The 13255-nt window shown below is 37.6% G+C and overlaps 1 pseudogene; it reads right to left on the reverse strand.

Moving 5' to 3' along the window:
* Nucleotides 1-2081: 2081 nt before the first annotated feature.
* LOC102117097 (large ribosomal subunit protein uL6 pseudogene) lies at nucleotides 2082-2688 on the reverse strand (annotated as a pseudogene).
* Nucleotides 2689-13255: the final 10567 nt, after the last annotated feature.

Here is a 13255-nt window from a genome sequence, read left to right on the forward strand (position 1 = left end):
ACTCTTTGTTCCTTCCACCATTATCCCACACCATTAGTATCCATCCCATGCCTGTTCTCCAGATTTCTGTTTATATAAATTAGAAAATTCATTATGCATATATAATTATATATAAATTATATATAAATTATAAATTATAATTGTATTTATATAAATTTTTATAAATATTTATATAAATTATATATAAATTATATAAATTAGAAAACTGAAGCATAACGTCAACCTCACCTCTAGGGGTCTGCCAGGACTTTAGTTATAGGTCGAGAACCAAACAGGGGTGTTGGGGTCACTCCTGAGGAGAATCAACCTTATCTTGCCTGGCAACTGCTTCAGGGGAGACCATCACTGTTGCCTCAGGCAACACAGGGTTTATCTCCTCAGACAAAGATGGAAAGGTGGATGGCAGCGTGGGTCGGGGAGGGGTTGTTGCCACTACTGGGATTGGGGAAACTGTTTCTTCTGGCAAGAAAGGTTCATCAGAGTTTACAAACTCAGTCTCCCCAGCTTCTTCAGGGTCCTCCCACACATCCCCATTCCAAGTTGCTGGGTCCCATTCTCTTCCAATCAATGCCCTCACTTTAACAGTACACACCTGGTGAGACTGTACATACACCTTTCCTTGCAGGTTAGCCACTTGCATGATTAGAGCTTGTGTCTGTTTTTTCATAATTTCATCTCTTTCTGTACAGGAGATAAGACTCACTCAGGGCAGTCTTCACAGATTTGGGGATCAGTATCCGCTTCTGAAGCCGGGAGATAGAATCCCTGAGTTCATCATTTTCTTTCATCACTTTGTCCACCGAACTTAGGAGTAACCAACCAGCTTCCTTATCTTCCTTGTTTTTTCACATATGGTCAAAGTTATTATGTATAGGGTCACTAAACTCTTTGTCTCTCATGAATGATTAATCAGGAGTGGTTAAATGCAGTTATTTTGCATACATCTCTAAACAGTTCATGCCAAGGACTATCAGTGTTCTCCATATTATCAGGAGTAGAGTCCTTAGCATTTCTGGGCCTAATCATATTAAGCAGCCAACTCCAGAAACCCCAAAATCAATGGAAGAAATCCATCCTTAATATTCTGTTCCTCCAGAACCACTTCTGGTACCAAAATCTGTATTAGTCAGGGTTCTCTAGAGGGACAGAGCTAATATATTATATGTAACATATTATATATTTATATATAATATACATTATACATATTATATATTATATATAATATATAAAATAATATATTATATATAATATATAAAATAATATATTATATATAATATATAAAATATAATATGTATAATATAATATATTATATATAATATATAAATACATATATTTTAATATATATTATATATAATATATATTACAAGATGGAATATGTATATGTATAATACATATTCCACGATGGAATATATATGTGTAAAATATATATTCCAAGATGGAATATATATGTGTAAAATATATATTCCAAGATGGAATATATATGTGTAAAATATATATTCCAAGATGGAATACATATAAAATATGTATGTATAATTCCAAAATGGGATATATATATATTCCAGAATGGAATATTTATATTCCAAAAATGGAATTATATATATACACACACACATACATATGTATGTATATATGTGTGGATATATATATAAAGGGGAGCTTTTTAAGTATTAACTGATACCAACACAAAGTCCAACAATAGGCCACATGCAGGCTTAGGAGCAAGGAGAGCCAGTTCAAGTTCCAAAACTGAAGAACTTGAAGTCTTGTTTTTGAGGGCAGGAAGCATCCAGCATGGGAGAAAGATGTAGCCTGGGAGGTTAGACCAGTCTCTCTTTTCAAAAGCTCCTGCCTGCTTATATTCTAGTCACACTGGCAGCTGATTAGATTGTGCCCACCCAGATGAAGGATGGGTTTGCCTTTCCCAGCCAACTGACTCTAATGTTAATCTCCTTTGGCAACACTCTCATAGACACACCCAGGATTAATACTTTGTATTCTTTTTTTTTTTTCTAAATCAACAGGTCTTTTATTGCATCATTTAAATATCACAAGTAGGTTTAGGAGTCATCTGGCATCTTAGATCTTACTCATCAGGCTGCTAAACAGTTCCTTTTTCAGAGACATAGATACCATCCAAAAATTTCCTGATATCTTTGTTTTTAACTGTTGTGGCTTGCTGAATCAAAGCCGCTGAATTTGAAACAAGCTCAATGTCATTTCCTTCAAGGATTAATTCATCTTTCTGGGCTTGAGACACTGAACAAGCAACACCTGGTCTCATCCGAACCCTGCGGATGTATTTTTCACCCAAGAAATTTCGGATTTCAACAAGAGACCCATTCTCCTGGATAACGACGTTGATGGGGAAGTGAGCATACACAGACCTCATCTTGTAACAGAAGTCCAGTGTAACACCTTTGATCATGTTCTGTACATGACTACAAATAGTCCGAACGGTAGTCAGTTCCTTTCTGTTACCCCACCATTTGTCAACTCGAAGCCTCTTTTTTTTCTTTCCAAGAAGACTGAATTCTACATTGATGTGACTGAAGTTCCTCCGCAGGGTTCCTCTGGGGCCCTTCACGATAACTGTGCATCCCTTTAGAGTAATGTCGACATTTTCTGGAATGTCGACAGTCTGATTGCTGAGAATGGTCTTCATTCTTGCAGTAGACGCAGCAAAGAAAGAATACTTGGTATTCTTCAATCTAATCAACTTGACACTCAGTATTAACCGTCACATGCACCCACCTCTTTGCTCATGTTGCTCCTTTTGCTGGAGATTCCTGATGTCCTTTTGAAATTTTCAACCTATTCATCCTTCCTGGCCAAATTCAAGCAACATTCCCTTATTTGTCCTCTAAGACAACACTACTTATCCTTTATTTTATCTTGAAAATGTGCTTATGTTCCTAGAGCTTATTTTGTTCTTATATTCTTGCTCCCTGACTTTATGCCTATATTTCCCAATGACAGTAAATTACTCAAGTGCAGGGAATGTTTTTTTCTTTACTTCAATTTCTTATGTAAAGAGTGAAGCTCAGTAGTTGTAAACTTGATTAAAAGACTCTGAAATAGATCCACGAGCACATGGTAGAGTCTATAAACCTCTTGCTTTAGTGATGTTTCAGCTTATGGTGCAACATTTTTGGCTGATATATCAGTGAAGTGGATGATCCTGACAATATTTTTCTGCGCTCATGGTGGACTTCACTGTTATGTTTTGATTATTCTACTCAAGAGGAATTTGAGTATATTCACTATAAGTGGCACAGATACAATAGAAAATTTAAAAACAACGTCAATCAACTAACTTGAAAAGTAACCTGAAACAAAAGGCCTGAATAACAAAAAAATGGGTGGGGAAAATTTAACTAGAAAGCTTAGCTTAACTAAGGCAATCTTTTGCACATTTACTATATGAGAACATTGAAAAACTTTGCATACAGCATCCCTGACATAGATAAACTAGAGGTTGCTAAGGCACTAGATGAATTGATTAGCATATTTCATAAGCATTAATAAGATAAGTTGGATTTTTCAAGATCTGTATAGAAAACAAATATTGAGATTTCTGCTAAATATCTGAAACAGAGATATTCTGAGCTGTAGATACAACTTTCCAATCTAGGACCTCTTCTACCTGATTACCTGCTCCAGGGCTGATAGCATCAGATTTGAGTGGAAAGGAGACATTAAACAATAAGTTCATGATCCTTGGGAGCTAAGCAATCCATTGGCAACCACCTCCAGGTGTATAAAAATTTCAGTAATATTTCCATGCAAAGACTGCCACCAGTAACAACCAAGGGTCATTAAGAGATGTAGCTTACAAGCAGCTGACAGATACGCCATCCCCAAACAAAGGTTTCTTCAACTTTATCCTATCCTAAATAGCTTAAGTAAAACCAGGGTGAAAGTAGGGGATGTTTACGAAGAACCAGTGGAGTTCCGTTGGACTGAAAGGCAGATGGTGGATCCAAGTGGAAAGGTCAGAGACAGGGGTCCCTCCTCTTCTCTTAGCCTGTCTGCTTCACCTTATAGTTAGTTGGCAGACACTTTTCTCTGCTTCTTCGTGCAAGGACTAGATATGTCACCATGAGGCATGACTCCGCAATCCTCAAATTTAGATGTCCTTAAAAGTTAAGTATCATTAGGTAAGTGAGTGGAGTCACTGAATCTTAACGGTAACCTCATAGGAGGGAGGATCTGATTAATCCAGCTTAGGTCAGTATCCGCTCTAATTGAACCAAGAGCAGCAAGAGGGATGGGGAGTTTTAGAACTTTACTGCTGAAGAGGGTTTAGGGGAAAGGGTAGAACCTGGACAGCCACTCACAAATATCTAATTTAATGAATATAGCAGTGGTTCCAAGTCTTTTTGGCGCTAGGGACTGATTTCATGTAAGACAGTTTTTTCATGGATCAGGGCAGGGTGGGTGGGAGGATATGGTTTCAGGATGATTCAAGCCCATTTAATTTGTTGTGTCCTTTAATTCTATTATTTTTCCATTGTAATATATGATGAAATAATTATACAACTCACCCTAATGTAGGATCAGTGGGAATCCTGAGCATGTCTTCCTGCAACTAGACAGTCCCATCTGGGGCTGACAGGACACAGTGACACCCAAAGTGTGTTTCTTATGTCCAGGCTACTCCATAATCTCATTTTGATTGCTGTCACTGCAGAAAGTCCTGCTTCACAAAGATAGGATGCTGGAAATGGAAGCAGGCTTTTCAGTGCTTTTTGGCAATCTCAGGATATTATACCTTGACTTTAATCCAGAATGTATGGAGATTTGAAACTGTCTCAAATACACTTTTAAGGCCACTTTCATTTGTGATCCCAAGCGGTTGATCCTCTTCTAGCACAGATAAAGTCAACTTCTCTGACATATTCATAAATAGGCCGAGGATCCAATCCTTCCTAGTTCAGGAGTCTTTTGTGGTTAGGAAGTAATGCTGAAACTCTTTTGAAAACTGAGATAGGTGATCATGCAGCAACTGGGAGAATGAAAGCCCCAGCTCAGTTTCTTTCTGTATTACTTTCGTGCTGTTTTTCTTTTAAAATTGAATGCTTTTAACAGCACCCAAGTCACCTCTTGTGTCCTTGCTACTTAGAAATTTATTTTGCCAGATACCCTAAATCATCTCTCTCAAGTTCAAAGTTCCACAAATCTCTAGGGAAGGGACAAAATGTCACCAGTCTTTTGCTAAAATATAACAAGAGTCACCTTTGCTCCAGTTCCCAACAAGTTCCTCGTCTCCAGGCTGAGACCGTCTCAGCTTGACCCTTATTGTTCATATCACTATCAGCAATTTTGTCAAAGACATTCAGCAAATCTCTAGGAGGTCCCAATCTGTCCCACATTTTCCTGTCTTCTTCTGAACCCTCCAATCCAAATTGTTCCAACCTCTGCCTGTTACCCAGTACCAAAGTCGCTTCCACATTTTCGTGTATGTTTTCAGCAACGCCCCACTCTACTGATACCAATTTATTGTATTAGTCAGTTTTCACACTGCTGACAAAGACATACCTGAGGCTGGGAAGGAAGAGAGGTTTAATTGAACTTACAGTTACACATGCCCGGGGAGGCCTCAGAATCATGGTGGAAGGTGAAAGGGCTTCTTAAACGGTGGTGGCAAGAGAAAATGAAGAAGTTTCAAAAGCAGAAACCTCTGATAAAACCATCAGATCTCATGAGTCTTATTCACTACCATGAGAACAGTATAGTGGAAACCACTCTCATGATTCAAATTACCTCCCCTTGTGTCCCTCCCACAACACATGGGAATTCTGAGAGTATAATTCAAGATGAGATTTGGGTGGGGACACAGAGCCAAACCATATCACATTCAAAATCTCCGCTAATGTTTGAAACATGTCAAACAATCCCAGTGTTCACTCCTTGACCCCATAATTTCCGTTTGGCTTTGAATGCAGACACTTTATCTGCCAACTTGAACACAGTTGTCCTTCTCCCCTGAAGTGACAAATTGACTTTGTTGAGGAGGCTGAATATGTCACACAAGAAAGTTTTGAGATTCATCTGTGTCACTGAAATGTGCTGCCAGTGGTGAATGTTTTTCTAAAAGAAATACCAGCCCTAACAACTGAAAAACTCTGGCCAGTGATCTATCTTTAGAAAGTTGTCTCACTTCTGTGTATGAGAGAAGATGTGTGTGCTGTGTCCGTCTCCTCACAGAGCTACAAGAACCGACACAAGTGAAAGGCATGTACCTTAATGTGGTTGATAATTTTAATCACATTCTGCAAAATATTATTAATTTCACATGACGTTTTTGACTAGCCAGTATTTCTTTATGAATGACACAGTGCATAGACTCACAGTGACCTCTTTGACCCAACTAGTCTTTGACCTGGACAGAAAGCTGTCCAGTCATGGCAGCCGCTCTGTCCATGCATATACTGACACAAAACAACCAATTCAGTTTTCCTGATATGCAATCATTCAAATACTTGAATAGTTTTGCAGCTGTGGTGTTGGTTGGCAACAAAAGTGCACATTACTGAAAAATATATTGCACAAAAACAGGCATTGTTGCCTTGTTTTCAACATTTTAAATTATGTTTAAAGTACAAATTGCATTCCTGAGTCAGCCTAACCTAATACTCGTCAACCTGGGTTGTGCACCATGGTGATTCATTAATCCTCTCTTAACAATTGTGCCTCAACATCCTCTGCTATTTTATCAATTCATCTAGTTATGGTGCTAGCTGAAAGAGAAACGTGTGCCACCTTTTGAACTGCAGACTGAAACATCTCCTAAAAGTTCACAACAAATGTCCTTAGCAGCAGACGGGATCAACTCTTCATCAATGGTAAAGGGCTTCTTAGCTTTAGCAATGCAGTTAGCCACTAAGAATGATACTCTGTGCAGACACATTTAATGAAGTGATCGCCTTCAATAGTTGTGTCTGTTCTTCATGTTCACATTGTTTTCTTTTGAGAAATTCCAAAGGCTTGTCTTATTTTATTTATTTATTTAGATGGAGTCTTGCCCTGTTGCCTGGCTGGAGTGCAGTGGTGCAATCTCAGCTCACTGCAACCTCCACCTCCTGGGTTCAAGTGATTCTCCTGCCTCAGCCTCCAGAGTAGCTGGGACTACAGGCGCGAGCCACGATGCCGAGCTAATATTTGTATTTTTAGTAGAGATGGGTTTTCACCATGTTGTCCGGGATGGTCTCCATCTCTTGACCTCGTGATCCGCCCACTTCAGCCTCCCAAAGTGCTGGGATTACAGGTGTGAGCCGCTGCACCTGGCCAAAGCTTGTCTTTTAATGCAGGGTGCTTGGTCTCTTTGTGAAGCAGTTTTGAAGGTTTCATGGCTTTGTTGGATAACGGGTTGCCACATATTATACAAAATGGGATTGAAGAATGTGAATCAACTGTTGCAATGAAACTGTAATTTAAGTGGAATTTTTGGCATTTTCTTTTAAATGCAATTTTCTTTTTTTTGGCAGTCTTAGAGTCTTCTACTGTCTCATCATTGGGTCTTTCCCTCTTTTCAAAGAAGCTCTCCAGTGATGTTTGTTTTTAACTCGTTTTGGCTAGGGTTAGCCTGTGGGCTTACCAAAACCATGACTGAGACAAGCATGCAGTATGGAAATGAGGCGCGGATGGAAGTGGTAAATAAAATAATGGGTGGGCCATGTGTGGACTAAAATATGTCAGATTCTGATTTAAAGCCTGCCACTGGAGGCAGCTGTACAATTGAAGTATATCAACTGATTTGCGATATAAAGCCTGCCACAAGATGCAGCTTAATTGTCACTTGCCACTCACTGATAGGATTTTTATATGAGTCTGCAAGCAATTTATTTATTATGGTCTCTGTGCAGTCAGACCTCTCTGCTAACGTTAATCTGTATTTTCAGCCACTCCACAGGGCTAGCAACACCCTCTCAGCTCCACCTCAGATCATCAGGCATTAGATTCTCATAAAGGGCATGCAACCTAGATCCCCTGCATGTGCAGTTTACAATAGGGTTCACATCCCTCTGAGAATCCAGTCCTGCAACTAATCTGATGGGAGGAGGAGCTCTGGCAGTAATGCAAGCAATGGGGAGCAGCTATAGATACAGATGAACCTTCGCTTTTTCACCTGCTGCTCACCTCCTGCTGTGTGACCCGGTTCCTAACAGGCCAGGGACTGGCACCAGTCTGTGGCCCAAGGGTTGGGGGCCCCTGGAATATAAGACCACATTCTCAGTGTAGAGAACAACCAGGACATTCAGTAATTAGCTTTTATTTCTTAGGCTGTAGAAGGAAATATTTTGTACATTAAGAAAGGCTGTGCCTTAATCATAAATGACATTACATAGAACTACTGAGTCTCAGTCACTCTTGCAGAAGGCAAAAGAATGAAGTTCAAACACACTTGTTGAACCAAAGGAATGAATAATTGCTTCCATCACCATTTCTGCCCTTCTATCTTTACAAAAGAAGTATCTGAAAACAGCAATCACTGATTTTAACAATAGTTGACATTTCTTGCTGTGCACATTAGTCAGTATTTATCCTTCAGGTATGACATTAATACTAACCCACGCCTAACACTTTTTTAGATACAAATGATTATTGGTTCCCTTTGAGCTATCAAGAATGATGACAGTTGTGGAGACAGTAGCAACTGGCAGCAACTACTTCCTTTTTTCACGACTCCTATAGGGCTTCTCAACAGGACTGTTGTCTTCTTGGGTTACCATTGGCTCCTGGCCTTTTCTTCTCCCCATGGGTGCTTGTTCTGGTTTTTAATACTCCTATAGAGTCCTGCATGGGTTCACAGTCATAATATCCACACTCTGATTCAGAACATGAAGGCATGCTTTATGCTTTACACATTTAAAGTGAAATGTAGACCTTTATGAAAATAATGTTTAAAATATAAATTGCATTCCTGAGTCAGACTAACCTATGGCAAACTCTTTTTAAGTTTTACTCTGCAATACATTTCTTTCTTCTTTTATTTTTTTAACTAATGATTTTTTTTTTTTTTTACATTACGCTGTGAGGCTCCTATGTGTTAACCCTGATGACAGTGATACCAAAATTATGATAGTGTATGCTGCAGTAATTTAACAGAGTGAAACTTAGCATCATCCATTCTGAATCATTAATAGAAAGCTTGATGCTGGGTGAGCTTCAATGAAGTAGGAAGGAAAGGCATAGACATCATGTGTAGAAAGGTTGTGTCAAAGCAAACGATTATGACCATTTGAGACTATAATACTTATGTATCTTTCAATTTATGTTTCTATTGTTATAGAAAATATAGTGAACTTTTACTATTCTACTTTTTCTTCAAGTTACAATCTAATTTCAAGTAGCTACATTACAAGAATTTTTTATTCTTCTCTCATATCACTGAGCACATAGCAGGTGTTCAATAAATGCTTGTTGATTAATTGATATGAATAAATAAATACCATACTTGCAAAAAGTGTTCTTCAGTTTTTAATAATGCTCATAAAGGCTCGATGTAGTATAGAATACCATACAACATAGTTTTTCTGCTTTCTTTTTATTCCTAAATAAATCAGATGGGGTTGATAATGTTAGGTGTTCATGTCACTGTGAGTCTGGTGTGAACTGTCAGTCAGAAGTCTAGCACAGTGAGGAGGACATCTACCTATAAGGGTGACCCTGCATAGTGAGGCAGAACCTTAACAGGGTAAGGTAGAGACCACGTGGGTGGGTGACCTTGGTGGGGTGTCATTGTCTGAGCAAGTTGAGGAGGATGTTCATGTGGGGTAGGGGCTAAGATGAAGAGTTAGAGTCTGAGTAGGGAAAGGGGGACATGCAAACTGGCTTTTGAGTCCTTGGATGGGGAATAGGTGATGACAGAGATGGGAATCTGGCTACGTACAGAGGAACTGGTTAAATGAATAAATAAATATATGAAAGAGAATGGGAGTTAGTTTCTTACTATTGTAAAAGGGGTTGTAAATATAGCAAAGGAGAAAAGTAGATGAACCCTGAAGGCTGGGTTCGACACTACTGGTGTGAACTCATAGTTTTTAATATAAATAGATAAAGATAGAGAGACATAAAAATATAGTTGTGTGTTTATAAACACTCTGAATATTGGTGTATCTGTGTTTTTGTATGTGTTATGTACATACACACATATATTCACTTGCTCTGTCCACTGAGAAGATTTTGGAGCAATTATTCTCCCCAAGAATGGACCCAGGGTTCTTTGAGAAACACTGCTTTCAGGTCTGGAGCAGGGTAAGTTTAGAGGGTCTAGGTCATCTTGTGGCAAAATAAATAACTCAGACCTTCTTGGAGGTGTTTCCACTGGCTGAACCATGTTATATTTGCATATTAAAATAATTATGATTTTAATAGATTATAACCCACTGATAAAATAAGAAAGCATGAGTCCATGGTGATATAATTAAATAAGTGAATAAACCAAAAGTTTGAAAATAAACAGGATATTTAAATAGTTTAGAAGTACCTCGTCACAAAAAAAATTGTTATAAAGGAATTTCACAGTGGAGGAAGATGGATGGTAGGTCTCATGTTAATCTAGTGATCAAAGTGAATGCCATTATCAATGTGACAAATTAAAATTATGTCCCAATTTTAATACCAGAAATGTGTAAGATTGGGTAAACCCAAATTGGAGAACATTACAAAATAGCTGGCCTGTAATTGGCAAAGTATCAAGGTCCTCAAAGTCAAGGAGAAGGTGAAAACCTCTTGCAGCTGAGAGGGGACTAGAAATTCATAAAAGTAAACACAACATGTGAATCTGAATGCTTAGATCATTTTGCTATAAGGACATTACTAGGACAACTGGAGAAACTTTACTGTTGTCTACAGATTAGAGAATTTTATTAGTGGTAATTTCCTGATGTTGATAGTTATATGATTATATAAAATAATGTCCTTTTGCTGCTGGAAACACAAAATTTGGGATTGAGGGACAATGAGATATAATATTAGCAATTTATTCTCAAGTGGTTTAGGAAAATAAAAGATTTTGTGCTGTACTTCTAAATTTTTTCTAAGTTTATGATTATTTTTAAAATATTACAAAAAATGCCTCCTGAGTTCAGTGTAAGAAAGTGCGAACAAATTGCTTAAAATAAATTTCAGAAGTTATTCCTATAATTTTGTCTAACAATTAATCAATGCATCTACAAGTGTTGTCTTCATTCAAATTTTATTAAGTTATTCTCTTGTATCAACTTAGAAACAGCAAATTGGAAATGTTCCTCTTGAATATTTTTATAACTGGCAAGAATATTTCTTCAGGTGATAGAGAATCAGAACTATCTGAAATTCTCTGAAAGCACATTTTTAAAAATGTTTACATCACATTTTGGTTGGCCACATTTTAAATAAGAATTCTCATTAGTATTCTTATTTTCTGATCATAATTGATCCCACTCTTGATTAGTTAATATAATTCTTTTAAACATCAACTATTTATCTGTGCTGTGATAACAAGTGATAGCTTCAGGGTATATATAGGAATACAGAACTTTTAATTCATTACTAGATGGTCCTAAGATTCTTATTCTTTTCCTTTCTCCCTTTCCCACACCTTTGCCTCTCCTGCCACCCTCCTTCTTTTCCTCTCTTACTCTCTTTTTCTCATTCAGGAATAAGAAAATGCTAATTATTACTGCAAGTCTTCAACACTGTTCTAGAGGACTAATCCCAAATAATAATTTTGATGAGAAAAAAGAAAGAAGAATTGCTGAAAATGAAGAGACATCTGTCATTATCTGTAGATGACAAGATGATGTAAATGGAAAAATCATGGAATTTAATGAACAAGAGTTTAAGAACAAGAGACTTAAACTATTAGAAATAAAGGATTTAGTTTTATGAGAAGGGCCACTGTGAATGATACCACTTTAGTTTTAGTCTCTTCTTATCCAGGTGGAAAAATTAATTTTATATTGAAAAGCCTGGTTGTTTTAATAAAAAGTCACCTTGTTTTCTTTAGAAATAAAGCTTCTATGGGTTTATGTCATTATTTGGAAGAAGTGTCATTACAGAAAATAGAATTGGGCTGGGAGATAATAAATTTGCTGTTCCCCCAAACATCAATTTTCAGATATTCACATCACTTTTCATCTTCTTATGCAAAATCATAACACCAGCAGATTCACATATTCAAATACATAAAAATTTATATCCTGTATTTGCAATGGAGCTCCATTCTTTTTTTATTTGTATGACCTTCTGAGTTATTGGAATTATTATTATTGTCTTCATTACTTTCATGCATCATTGAACGCTTTTTGAGTCATTGGTCCAAATTTTCAAATAGGAGCATTAGCTCAGCATGATACTTAAAATAGAAAATACTAAATGCACAATTATAAGAAATATATTGTAAATAGCGACAAATTCATCAGCAGAGACAAAAATACATTACGTTAACTGAAGAATAGGCAAGAAGAATGGCCTGCAACAACTTTTCAGAAGGTGATGATTATTAAACATGTAACAAGGCTTCCATGCAAATCACATCATTTCACATCATAAGTTTCTGAAATGTTTGTTAACATAATCACTTCATTGATTTTTTTCTTTTGAAGCTTCCATGTTCTTTGCAGACCCATTGAACAACCACTGTGGACCACCAGATGACTGTAAATGTCACTTGAGGAAACCTGATCTATAATACATATTGAGGAAGGAGAATTGAGGCAGCATTTGGGTTAATTAAAATTACACTGAAGTGAAATAGCTAAGAGAAGCCACCCACCACTGTCCTGTCTTCAAGCATATACTTCTTTTTGCATTTTATTATTATTATTTTTTGAAACAGAGTCTCACTCAGGGTAGAGTGCAGTGGCACAATCTTGGCTCTCTGCAACCTCTGCCTCCTGGGTTCAAGCGATTCTCCTGCCTCATCCTCCTGAGTAGCAGGGATTACAGGCACCTGCCACCACAACTGGCTAATTTTTGTACTTTTAGTAGAAACAGGGTTTCACCATGTTGGCTAGGCTGGTCTCAAGCTTCTGACCTCAAGTGTCCTGCCCACCTCAGTCTCCCAGAGTGATGGGATTATAGGTGTCAGCCACCATGCCGGTCCCATGTATTTCTATCTGAGTAGATGCTCAGTGCCATTTCCTAGCACTGCCCCTGGACTTGATACTTTCTTCTACATTTTATTTGGGGCCTTTTTATGTGATGTCAAAGTGTGAAAACATCCATGATGATGATGGTGCTTTAGAAATCATTGAGCTGTTCGTCCTGA

Source organism: Macaca fascicularis, chromosome 2 (genome assembly GCF_037993035.2).
Source record: "Macaca fascicularis isolate 582-1 chromosome 2, T2T-MFA8v1.1".
Classification (NCBI taxonomy): domain Eukaryota; kingdom Metazoa; phylum Chordata; class Mammalia; order Primates; family Cercopithecidae; genus Macaca; species Macaca fascicularis.